The sequence below is a fragment of the Ictidomys tridecemlineatus genome, unplaced genomic scaffold (assembly GCF_052094955.1).
Source record: "Ictidomys tridecemlineatus isolate mIctTri1 unplaced genomic scaffold, mIctTri1.hap1 Scaffold_132, whole genome shotgun sequence".
Classification (NCBI taxonomy): Eukaryota; Metazoa; Chordata; class Mammalia; order Rodentia; family Sciuridae; genus Ictidomys; species Ictidomys tridecemlineatus.
The window spans coordinates 216,202-229,412 of NW_027521185.1; the positions used below are offsets into that span (position 1 = coordinate 216,202).

The following is a 13,211-nucleotide window of genomic DNA, read 5'->3' on the forward strand; positions in this document are numbered from 1 at the left end:
CTACAATGAATCCATGGCCAGTAAAATTTATGACATTGTACAGGAAGAACTTATTCAAAAAATGGAGAATATTCACCAGAGGAAAATAAAGCTGAAATAAAAGGCTTAAATATTTTCAGCAGAATCACATTTTGTTGAGAGGGGAAAAAATTTACTGACAAAATTAGCAATAGCTGACATTATGGTAATTGTTAATAAGCATTTTTCATCAATTCCAATCTTAAGTATAAAAATTTCTACGTTGTATGATAAAGATTAAGATTCTCTGTCTTAAACAACCTACTCTCAACATATTCAGCATCTCTGTCATGTGACTGCTGGCTCAGTTACTTTTATAAATGAAGGCCAAAATGCAAAGTGTGAATGTTACAGGAAAAACAAAACAAAACATTATTTTAGGCAGAAGTTGAGTTTTCCAGGGTCTATGAGTAATAGCATCAAAAAGAAACCTGTAGGAAGAGGTTAAATAGTAAGAAATGAACAAGTGACATAATGTAGGAAGAAGTTATCTTTCTTTACTTAGAAATTATTTTAGAAAAGAAAAAAAAATAAAAAGGAAGAAAATATTGTTCTTTACAGTATAATACACATCATTACTATTGGATTACTAATGACTATTCCAAAGCTGGAAACGGCACAAAAAAATCAAATGATGTATTCATTGAATAGAATGGAAATCGAAAATAGAAAATTGTAGGAGGCAAAAAAACCAGGAAGGTAATTACATTGGAACTGAAAGAACTGTTGCCCACATCTACTCTCATAGCATTATATCATTTCTTTTTAGTTATTAAGGATACACGGGTCTACGGATCTCAAAAAGCTGAATTGGATTGAGAAAAATTATATTTTAGCTACAATTGTCACAAAGATAAAAGGTCTAGAAATGATTTAAAGTTCATAAAATTTCCCATTTCTTCTAAGAACCTCATCTACCCATCTTAAGTGAAGAACTTTACATACATTGTCTAAATTATGTGGTTTCTCCTGTTCTTCTTAACTTGCTTAATGGTCCCAGGATAATTTTTTTTTAATCAGGAAGTTTTCCTAAAAAGAAAAAAAATATTATTGATTATCTCAAAGCCAATACAATACATTCTAGATTTGATACTGATGACAGTCACTTCTCTATTCTCATGCATGCAGTATCACTACATGTAGTTAAAATTATCCTTGTCTTAGAAGAAAATAACTCCAGTCTTTTTGCTTTGCCTTTTACCATCCATTTTCTATCACTTCCTTTATTTTCCTTATGCTCTGTGCCCTTGTCAATTTATTAAAATATAGATTTTGAAAGTAGGAAAACAATGTTGGATATATTTTCAAGACCAATAATTATCTATAGCCATTGTTGACTCATGGTTAGTTCTCACATCTTTTAATGCCATGTGTTCCTGTCAATCATATACAAATTTATATTTGTGAAGTCATCGTGAGATTTCTTTTATTTGGTAATTTTATCATCTTCTACTTACCATCATATTCAATTATAATTTTGTTCTCCATCTATGTTCACTGTGATGTTAATAAAAGATCTATGTTCTAAGTTATGATAGAACCAAATGAATTCAAGTCTTTGGAAGTCTCCTTTAGGGTTTTCTAATTTAGCAATGTATCATTGGCCACTATTTAATCTCTAGAAACTTATGGCATGTTTTACATATTTAGAAGTAATATGAGCCAACAAATACATTCTAATATGTAGAAGTTTCTATCTTGGTGCATAAATATTAAATATAGAAGTTTAACATTTATCATTTAATATCTACTATTGATTGTTTAATATTCTTCTAAAAAATATTTATTTTCTAGTTGTAGTTGGACACAATATCTTTATTTTATTTTATTTTATTTTTATATGGTGCTAAGGATCGAACCCAGGACCTCACATGTGCTAGGGGAGTGCTCTACCACTGAGCCACAATCCCACCCCCATATTGTTTTGTGGGTTTTTTTTAAAGAGAGAGAGAGAGAGAGAGAGAGAGAGAGAGAGAGAGAGAGAGAGAGAGAGAAAATTTTTTAATATTTCTTTTTTAGTTTTCGGTGGACACAACATCTTTATTTTTTTTTAATTTTTATGTGGTGCTGAGGATCAAACCTAGCGCACCATGCATGCCAAGCGAGTGCGCTACCATTTGAGCCACATCCCCAGCCCCCCCCATATTGTTTAATATTCTTATTGTGATAATATGTTTTACCAAAAACATTATGAAATAATTCAAAACAATTCCTCAGTGCATGGTTTCCATATTACAAAATATTTGCAAACTCATTTGACTGAGCTTTAAGTTAATTTTATAGTAATATATTATTTAGAAATTTATGAAAATTGTAGTTTAATTTGAGCAATTCAAAAAGATTGATTCATGGCTACATTTATAAACACCTGAGTCCCCATAATACTCTGAGAAAAGTAGAACAAGACTCATTTTAGAAACTTAAAGATATAAAAAGAATCTTTAGGCTCTTTGGGGTTGGGAGCTGGGAAGTGGTTAATGGGAACAGAATAGCTGATGATTCACTGGTGCAATGAAGTGCCTTAAAAAGCAACACAAAATTACATATAGCTGTCTGATGCTGACATCCTACCACACACGCTCTTGAGTTTTCACAGTTTTTCTCATGAATTGTGACAAGATGACAACAAAACTACTGCCTTAATTACACGAAGATTGGAAGGTGTGTAACAGCCCCTCAAGATGACTGAAAAAATTCCACATGCAACACAAACCCCAGACTAGCATTTAAATATATCTAGATAACATTTTTAAAGCTACATGGAGATTGCAATATTGCTGTTCTCTGTTCTTTGATACATGCTACTGTTTGTGTTTTGCACCAGGAGCCTATTATCTTCTTTTCTGACAAAATATAGATGTGTTTTCTAAAAGTCAGTTACAACCCATGTTGGAAACCTTTGTTTCCCCAAAAAATGATTTAACACAATTATCACAGATGATATAAGTGATGCCATTTTAATAATGCATTTTTTTCATCTAGTGGCATTATTTGATTACTTGTGAGGCCAGACCTCACACAAGAGTAAAGTTACTTCAAAGTCAATTCCCAGAACCCCACTTCCCTCTGTATTTCAAGATGCTATTTTTGATTACAATTGTTCTCCAAATGAGACAATGGGGAAAGAAACCAGTGTATATCATTCTCCACATGTAAACATGGCTCTTTGATTTCCATGATCTTTTGGACTTGACCACTGCCTCGATGTTTATAAAGACCAAGACAATTCTGACTGCTGTATGCTGAACTGCCTGCCTCAACTGCCTTGCTGTTCCCACTCTGTGACAGGTGGTTGGAAGTTGAGTAGCTGAGAAACCTTAGAGTATTTCTATTTTCTGTTTTGTTTGCCTGCCTTTGCTTCTCTTCAGTTCACTGTGCAACAGCAGCTTTGGAATCTGCCTGCTCATTCTTTTTTTGGAATCTGTCACTCATTCTCCACAGAACCAGTCTAGGAAGGTTGTGCTGAGAGGAGCAGCAGCACTTCTGTGCTGGGAGACTGGCTGAGCTCCAGCTTTCCTTTTAAATAATCCTGTCTTTCTGGTTGGTGGAAAGTGTTGCTCTCCTTGTCTGGGTCAGTGAATTGAGGAGACCAGTTCTAATGAAGACTCAGATTGTAATGCTAGGCAAGGTTTAAAGAAGGTGGGGAAAACTGCATAGGGACTATGTCTCTCCTCTGACCACCACACTATCCATTGTTACTGAGGATTCAACTGCATTCCCCAGAGATCTGGGTAGACATCAACATTAGTGAAACAGAAGTGAAATTACAAACACATATCCCAGGATCATGAATGTGTTCTGTGTATTCAAAAGGCATAGATGGCAACTCTAACATTTTATCATGTTAAAACTAAACTGAGGCACAAGAAAATGTTAAGGAGTTTATTTCAGCAAACAGTCATACATGAATTGGACAACATCAAACCAAATACGGGTTTGGGTTCTGCTGAGGAAACACAATGTGGGGTGAATATAAGGTAAATATGGAAGTAAAGAAAATATTTGATTAGTTTCACTTATATATTTTATGTATTTGTTCTATCTTGCTCAAAGATCCACATTATCTAAGTTATTTGAGCTTAAATTTCATGTTTTTAAAAAAAATATTTATTTTTTAGTTGTAGTTGGATACAATACCTTTATTTTATTTATTTTTATGTGGTGCTGAGGATCTATCCCAGGGCCTCGCATGTGCTAGGCGAGTGCTCCACCACTGAGCCACAACCCATGCATTTATAAGACATAGACCACGTTAAGTTTCACTTACGCTTGCATAGTTCAAAGTGACTTCCACTTCCACAGCTGCACTGGTTTTGTCTGCCCAGAGGATTCTCAAGATTGGTTCCCATTTTATTTCATTTGAATAATTCCCCTATTTTGGTCACCCTCTAATTTGAACTGACACCACTTATTTTGTATTACTCTCAGACACACATGTTTTTCTTTCCTTGGTCATCTGAGGATGGCAAAGCAGGATTTTAGTAGGTTTTTCTAATGATTTCAGCTAATGTAGGTTTTGTAGATCATTCCTCATGGAGATCATCTGATGAGTCAGTGGCTACGAACAAGCATTTAAAACTCTTTCGAGAATATAACACACAAGGGACATTATCAAAATGACTAACAGCTGGATAATACCAAGAGTTTGAAAAATATTCCAAAGCAGAGATTCCCCTGGAGCTATTATTCAACCAATTAAATAAATACTTGAAAGAAATATTGGTTATCTGATGAATTACTTACATCTGCTCCTTAAAATATTTTACATTGGAGGTAACAATTCCTTACTTCTGTGGTCTGCTATTTTCTCTTGGGCCCTATATCTCTGACAAACTGGAAGCTTCAATGTGGCTAGGCTTTCCCATTTTCCATTCAGATATGAGGAGAATGGTATCTAAAATCTAAAAATATGAAATTAAATAAAAATATTATAATTTACTGAGTTGCTGCTATAGAAAAGATACTAGGTTGACTGCTAATTTGCATAAGCCACCTCTAATTCTCACGTTATGTCCATTTTGCACATGAAGTTAAATGGCTAGTTAGAAGTCATACTACCAATAATTAGCTAAGGTGATAATTCAAACCCAAGTCTCTCAGTTTTCAATGTGTATATTCTTTTAGACACTCCCAACAACCCCACAGTAGCATTGCCTGCAGTTACAGAGAACATCATAGAGGGTTGGTGGTTTCAAAGTGTATCCTCTCTTTCTTAGCTCAGCAAGATTCTGTGAGTGCTTCTCCTGGAGACTTGCTTACATTTGGTCACAAGGTCAAGTTTGTCTCTTTGAATTTCTTTAGTGATTCTCTCCCCAGACAGATCTTGTATTCTAGATTCTGAAAGCTTACTTCCCAACTGAGAGCTTGTTGAAGGCAGGGCCTGTCTCTTCATTCTCTCTCTTCCTAGTTGCTAGGATAGTATCTAGCATATTCTAGGTACTCATCAGGCACATTTTGAATTTACAAATGAATCGATTTGGATTGAGACACAAGTCCCAGACAAACAAGGCAACAAGATAAAATGATGCCAAGAATACTGGCTATGGTTTCATAGAGTCCTAAGATCAATGCTGGTTTACCCACTCACTTGAGCAGGTTACTTTACCTTCTGATTCTCTTTTATCAGATTTGTAACAAGAGACCCTCGTCATCTCATAATATTGTTGTGAAGATCAAACAAAAAATGAGGGAAAATTTTAACATAGAGCTTGAAATATTTATAGGTACTCAGTCATGGTTCCTCTCTCTGATAAAATTTGTGCTACATGGATCACACTACTAACATTTTAGTGCTTTTTGGAGACTATGTAAACCCTAAAGTATAAAAAAGATTAGAGTTATGTAAATCAAAAATGGCTTGGACAAACTGATCCTGGGCAAGCTTATTTTCTTCTGCCAGTTGATTCATTTTTCTTCATCACTGATCTTGATCTATTCTCCATTCTCTATCATGCCTAAAGGGCAGCTTTTAAATTTTTCACCTCTTAAAATCCATCTTCAATTGATCTCTTGTTCTCTCTCCCCTTTGACCTGACTTTACTTCTAGGTTCCATTGCCTCTCTCTCCAGTTCAACTATATCAGCCTTTTGAATTTCCTACTTCTGACTGGGCTCATGAAACTGAACAAAACAAGCAAAGAAATACCCACCAAATGTCTCTCCTCAAAATGTTGAGTATATAGCACCTGAATCTCTTGGAATTTCTTGGGTAGTGCTTATTCCAAAAGTTAACCTCACTTATCAGTAGAATATTCTGGAAAGAATTATCTTTGTAATTTTCCAAGTTTATTTGTGATATAGGAAAAAATTACTTTATTGGACCATGTGCCCCAATTTTTAACACAAAACATAGATTTACCATATATTTGAGCTGTCTCATGCCCAAGAAAAGGGAATGTCTCTTGCTCCTACTTCTTCCCATTTGAAAAGTGTTATTTCCATCCCAAAGCTCAGATTTCAGATGTTTCCATTGCAAGTCCCCAGTAGTTCACAGTCCTATAGCTGAGAACATTATTCTTTAAATAGGCTTACATGGACCAGCCTTAAAACCAAACAATGATTTATAACATTGATTCTCTGGGAAAGGGCAGGCTGGATCCCACATGACCATCTAACAAATGAATTTTTGTAACACAACCCATTTGTAGGTTGGAGGCTACTTTATTAGAAAGAAAATAGTAAATCAAAAATTTTTATCCCAAATGTTAACATTGCTGAAAAGAACAGAATTGTGTACTAATTGTTTAATTGATGAGCAGGAGAGGACTACTTTATTTAAAGCAGCACTTTCAAATCATTTCCTTGTACTGTTTCAGCCGTCTGTCTCATATGAAAATTCCAGAAATCATTTTTTCTACATTTGCTTTTCCTTTCCTTCACCAACACTCAGTAAGATTTCATTCTAGGCCTGAGAATATTATTTGCTTCTCAGTAGGCTCTGGTAGTAATAAAGCATTACTCATTTCTCTACTTTATTTCCTTGAGACTCAAAGCAAATATGCAGTAAGTGATAGCTTGTTCAAACGCTACTGTATAAAACAAAGTGAACAAGACTCTTGGCCAGTCTCATCATGAAAGAGTGTAATGACTGTGAGAGGAACATGAGACAATGAATTTAAGAAAATTTTCACTGTAATTCCTCCAAAATATTTTCAAGCACTGTATCCTGTTTTGTGGTGATGCCCTCAATTGAGGAGCTCTTTCTTGTTGCTTGTGATAAGAAACAGACATCTATCTATCTATCTATCTATCTATCTATCTATCTATCTATCTATCTATCTATATCTATCTATCTATCTATGATTCTACTATTAAAGTATATAATTCGTTTTTTGTTTGTTTCTCCTTTTTAAGATTAATTTAACAAGTCAGATTTTTGCTGAGAAATTATTTGCAATTTTCATCAAATGCTTCCCATGAGAAAGATGGTTATTTTCTTTACTACTGAAAATACCAAGAATGTTATGGTTTCTCTAGATGAGGAAAACCAGTGAATTATTTCTCTGAGAGCACAAAGCAAAATGATTGAGTAAAATAGGTGCTATAACCCTTTGGGAAAGCCACATTTTTACTTCTTAACTACTCGTTGCAAAAATTTAGATCTCATAGGGGATCTCACCATGATCCATCAGCATATCTTACTATTTAAACACTAGTCCTCTGATTACCATAACTTACGCTTCTAACCATGTAAACACACATGAGGCTTCTAGCCACCATGAATAGCCTAGAATCTTTGGGCTTTTTTTTAATAATAAAAATTGGGTTAATAAAATTGCATAGTTCTTTTTTTTAATGACAATAGGTTTGTATACATGTTGCTTTCAACCTGTTATAACAGCACCCTCAGACAGAATCCATTTTAAAGATTTGTGAGTTTAAAATCATTTAAATAATAAACAGCCTTCAATGAAATTATTGAAATGCATGAAACTTGCCACAAGTTTGAGACCCGGAAGACCCTCATCCTCATTTTGGAACTGTATCCTTTCTTCTCCTGGCGCCTTGGGGTTTGAGGAGGGGTGCAGTGGCCACCAGGCTGGGGATTGGAGGAGCATATGCTCCCTGGGCCTGGCAGGTTGTGACGGCCTCAGCCCACCTTCCTGTGGCCAATGCTGTGTGACAAGCAGCCCTGTTCCTGCTGCTTGTGATGGTGTTGGTCAGGGGGTTCTTTCTCTCTGAGGGTTGTCCATGGGGGTCACCAGCAGGGTCAGTGTCTGAGCTGCTCCTGAGGGTCCAGATGTCCTCGATGGAGATGGCCAGGGGTCTCCTCCTATGGGTGACCTCTCAGATGTCAGGAGAGGTGTGTCCTACACAGGTTACTCCAGGTCTTTGCCCACTGCCCATAGGTCCCTGACTGGGGTCTCAGTGTGGCCTTGTGGCTGGATCTGCTCCTGTGTTCTTGTCTCTCCCCTGAGGAGGGATTTGTGCAGACAGGCCAGGTGCCCCCACCCTACCACTGCCCTGTGTGGCCTCAGTCCCCAGGCAGCCCCCCTCATCTGGGCTGGATGCTGTCTGGGGTTCCAGGGGCCCATGGCACCTCCCCTCAACCTGAGCACCAGTACCTCACCCTTGAGACCGGAGGAACCTTGTCCTGGCCACCTCCTGGTAGGTTCCAGCCTCAGCTGCTTTCCTTGACCAGGCCCCAGGTGCTCATCAGAGGAGCTGCTGGATCGCCTCTTCAAGAAGAGAGTGGTGACAGAAGCCTAGGTGACCCTGCACCTGCCTGCCACTGGCCTGAGCTGCATGCGGGTCCCAGCCCCACCCAGACACAGCTGCCCCAAATGTGGCCCAGGCCCCGCTTCTCTGGATCCCAGGCCCCGTGGCTACCTGGGCTCTGTGCCCAGCTGCACTGCCTGGCTTCCTGCACATCAGGGTGCCACCTACACTTTGGGCTTGTCCCAGGTGCTAGACTGGGGCACTCAAGCAGGATGAGTCAAAGTGGAGGGCCGGGGCCCCTCCCTGAGCACAGCATTTGCCACAGGTCAAGGTCTACCTTCAGCAGCTGGTGGAGGGACTGCACTATCTGCACAGCCACGGAGTCCTCCACCTGGACATAAACGTACTGTCCTTCGGGCCCCTCCAGAACCTGGGTGGGAGAGGGGAGCCCTGGGCCTACAGGATAGGAAGGGACAGGCCTATCGTGTCCAGTTTCCTTGACAGGGCTTGCTGTCCTGCAGGGACTGGATGCACTGCTAATTGGCAGCTCATCCGTGGGCTCTGCTCTGACAGTCTGACTGGTGTTGCCCATGCCCCACGTTGGCCTCATGGACCCTGAATGACTCCCTGAGGCCTGGAAACTCCAGGTGGCCCAACCCCCCATAGACTCCTCAATACTTTCTGACAGCCCCCCAATATCCTGATGGTGCATCCAGCTAGCGAAGACATTAAAATCTGCGACTTTGGCTTTGCCCCAAAAAATCACCCCTTCAGAGCCACAGTACAGCAAGTACGGCTCTCCAGAGTTCGTGTCCCCCGAGATCATTGAGCAGACCTCCGTAAGCGAGGCTTCTGACATCTGGTGAGTGGTCAGGCTGAGTTAGGACTGTGACCCTCCTGGGACCATGCTGGGGAGTCATCTGGCAGCCCAGCAGCCAGCCAAAGGGTCCTCTCTGAACCTCTGCCTCCTTCTGCACCCCTGGGATCCCCCATGCCTCCTCCCACATACCCCTTGCCTGTGGCCAGGCCTGGGGTGACTCACAGTGGGTGGTTTTCTTTCTGCAGGGCCCTGGGGGTCATCTCTTACCTCAGGTGAGCACAGCCTGTTCTTCAAAGCCAACCCTTCTGCAGAATCCTGAGGGCCACGTGTGCTGCTGGCCACACCTCAGACCAGAGACCCAAGAGCCCAGGGGCAGCTATCTTGAAAACAGGCGGTCAGCCAACCCTGATAAGAGACTCCTGCCCACTGCTCCTCACAAACACCCTGTCATCACTAGGCAGAGCTGAGCTGACCCTGTAGGGTCTGTGGGATTTTTGTCCAGAGTCCACTCGTAGTGGTCACTGCTACCCTGAAGATGCTGGTGGTACAGACTGATCCTTGACCTCTGCAGACTAAGACCTGTCCCCAACTCAGACATAGACTGGTGCCTATCTAGGCTCCCTGGACTCCTGTCCCAGCTGAGCCTGGATCCCTAGCTCAGGCTGAGGCCAAGTACCCACCCCAGGTTGAATCAGCACCCAGCCTTGGCATACATCCCTGCTTGAAGCTAGCCTGGGTCTCCTTTGTAAGTTCAGCCCTGTACCCACCTCTGGCCATGAGAGCCTCAGGTTAAAGCAGGGCCCCCATACAGGCTGACGTTTCCTTGATCCCTGTCCCAGCCTGAGTGGGGACCCCAACCCTGGTCTGAGCCCAGACACCCTCTTAGGCTTTGCCTGGATTGGTGTTCCAAGCTGAGGCAGTATCTGGGGAACTTCAGATACTGCTGGGTGGGAGTGGTGCCAGAGTTCATCCCCAGGGGCTTTGTTTGAGGGCAGGCTCTGCCTGTTTCCAGCCTGACCTGATCCTCCCCATTTGTGGGAGAGAGTGACCGTGCCACCCTGCTGAATGTGCTGGAGGGGCAGGTGTCCTGGAGCAGCCCCATGGCTGCCCACCTCAGTGAGGACGCCAAGGACTTTCTCAAGGCCACACTGCAGAGGGCCCCAGGGTGAGTGCATGCCTCTCTTGCCTGCCCAGGTTGCGGCCAGCCCTGCCCAGGGCCAGCTGACTGCCTGGCTGACCTGGGCTCTGCTCTCCCTCCAGGGCCCGGCCCAGTGCCTCCCAGTGCCTCACCCACCCCTGGTTCCTGGTGAGTAGGCCCAGCCTGGCTCAAACCCCAGGCCTGTAGGGAGGGACATCCAACCCAAGGGGGATGAGGGCCTGCCTGCATTAGCACATATGGTGGTGGCACCCAGGACCCTGTGCCCCAGTTCAGAGGACACTTGTCCCTTCAGACAGGCTTGGGATCCTGAGACCCTAACAGGGGTCAGGGCCTCCCCTACAACCTCTGGCCTTTACCTTGCCCTGTCTGGGCAAAGTAAAGGGATGAGCCCATGAGACCCCAGTGCTGAGGGCAAGTACACCTGCCCCTACCCAGCTGGGCCTCCATCCCAGGAGGGGCACCCATCAGAGCGCTGGGGTCTCTCCTCAATGTGGCTGCTCCCTCACACCCCAGAAATCCATGCCTGTGGAGGAGGCCCACTTCATAAACACCAAGCAGCTCAAGTTCCTCCTGGCCAGGAGCCGCTGGCAGGTGAGCTATCCCCTGAAAAGAGTGAGGGCAGGGTCAGAAATGCAAGCCCAAGCCCGCCTAGCACACTCCCAGGCCTGGCACCTCATCGGATCTCAGCCATGAGTGTGCCAGGCGCAGAGGGGTACCCAGTGGCCAGGCAGAAGCCAAGAGCCCTGGTGCACAGGTTCCCACTGCTCTGTGTCCCCACCGCTTTGGCCCACTGGGAACTTGGAGGGAGAAGGCCTGCACTGTGCTGCGGCCCCACCCAGCGACTGCTCTGTGCTGGGGGGGGGGGGCAGCGCTCCCTGATGAGCTACAAGTCCATCCTGGTGATGCGCTCCATCCCAGAGCTGCTGCGGGGCCCACCCGACACCCCCTGCCTGGGAGTGGCCCCCGCTCCTGCACTCAGAAGCCAGCTGCTCCTCCAGCTCCTCCTCCTCGGACAATTAGCTCGCCCCTTTTGCCAGGGCCAAGTTGCTGCCATCCTCGCCGGTGACCCATTCCCCGCTGCTGCACCCACGGGGCTTCCTGCGGCCCTCGGCCAGCCTGCCAAGGAGGCGGAGGCCCCACCAGCCTCACAGCAAGGCGCAGGGCCCCTGGCAGCCCCTGGCTGCGTCTCCTGGCACAGTGTCATCAGCAGCCAGTTCTTCCAGCAGGCAGGCGAGGGCCCTGGAGGCCGCCTACAGGCAGCCCAGAGGCGGCACCTGTTCAAGGGCGGGTACTTCGCCAGGGCCCTGCCTGGTCTGCATGAGCCGCTGTTGGAGCATCGCGTGCTGGAGGAGGAGGCCACCAGGGAAGAGCAGGCCGGCCTTATAACCAAGACACCCTCCTTTGAGATGGCCCTGCGCCTGCCCAGCGCCAGTGCCCCTTGAGTGAGGCCTGCAGTGAAGGACAGTGTCCTCCCACAGCCTCCAGAGGGGAGGCTGGTGGGAGAGACTAGAAGCCCCTGAAAGGACCCAGTCTGTCTCCATCACCTGCTAGAGACTCAGGGCCTGCTCAGCAAGCGGGGTCGTCCAGGCTGGGGCAGGAGGCTCCTTCTTGTCACCCTGAGCAGGGTTCTGCCCCCCAAAAGGGCTGTGGCCCACTGTCACCACAAACTCATGGCTGTTTGCCTGGAGGGTCTGTCAAGGAGATACTTCTGGAGCCCCCCTGCCCAGCCCAAAGAAGCCCCCTGCCAGGCTCTTAGAAGGAGCCTGGCAGCATCTCTCAACCTGGGAGGCCTTGGACCAGCTCTTCCAGCTCCCTGGAACCAACTTGCCCCACAGGCATGGAGTCCAGCCCTTCCCTGGACACTGGCAGCCTGTCTCAGGAGGCTGAGCATTCCCCTGACGCAACACCCCCCTTACCAAGGCCTCAGGAGCAGGCAACCACCCGGAAGTTCTCCCTGGGGTACCGTGGGGGCTATGCGGGGGTGGCGGGCTACGGTACCTTTGCCTTTGGTGGGGATGCAGGGGGCATGCTAGGACAGGGTCCCTTGTGGGCCAGGATGGCCTGGGCCGTATCCCAGTCCTCCGAGGAGCAGGACGAGGCTGCAGTGAGAAGCCCTCAACCTCAGGCCGACTTGAGGCCAGTGCCTGAGACCAGAGGGGCTACCCTGAGGGCTTCCCCAGAGCTGACCTCGTGGGAGCAAGATGGGCAGGTGTCCCTGGTGCAGATCCGGGACCTGTCAGGGGATACAGAGGCTGATGACACTGTGTCCTTAGACATTTCAGAGGTGGATCCCACCTACCTCAACCTCTCTGACCTGTATGACATCAAGTATCTCCCATTCGAGTTCATGATCTTCAGGAGGGTCCCCAAGCCCTGGGAGCAGCCAGAGCTGCCCTCCCCTGAGGCTGCCTGGCCCTGGCCAGGGGAGCTGGGCCTTCGAGCTGGCCTGGATATCACAGAGGAGCCGGAGGACCTGGAGAAACTGCTGGGGGAGGCTGCAGCCAGCAGAAAGCGCAAGTGGTCCCCCTCCCGTGGCCTATTCCAGTTCCCTGGGAAG

The 13,211-nt window shown here is 45.2% G+C and overlaps 1 pseudogene across 1 annotated transcript in view; it reads left to right on the forward strand.

Moving 5' to 3' along the window:
• Positions 1 to 12,096, forward strand: part of LOC144372572 (obscurin-like) — a 28,202-nt pseudogene extending 16,106 nt beyond the window's left edge. Inside the window, exons 3-11 of the transcript XR_013432543.1 lie at positions 1,870 to 7,998; positions 8,666 to 8,726; positions 9,001 to 9,078; positions 9,364 to 9,537; positions 9,741 to 9,767; positions 10,508 to 10,660; positions 10,756 to 10,801; positions 11,168 to 11,245; positions 11,524 to 12,096. The product of XR_013432543.1 is annotated as an obscurin-like (transcript). The remainder of the gene's footprint in view (positions 1 to 1,869; positions 7,999 to 8,665; positions 8,727 to 9,000; positions 9,079 to 9,363; positions 9,538 to 9,740; positions 9,768 to 10,507; positions 10,661 to 10,755; positions 10,802 to 11,167; positions 11,246 to 11,523) is intronic.
• The last annotated feature ends 1,115 nt before the right edge of the window (positions 12,097 to 13,211 follow it).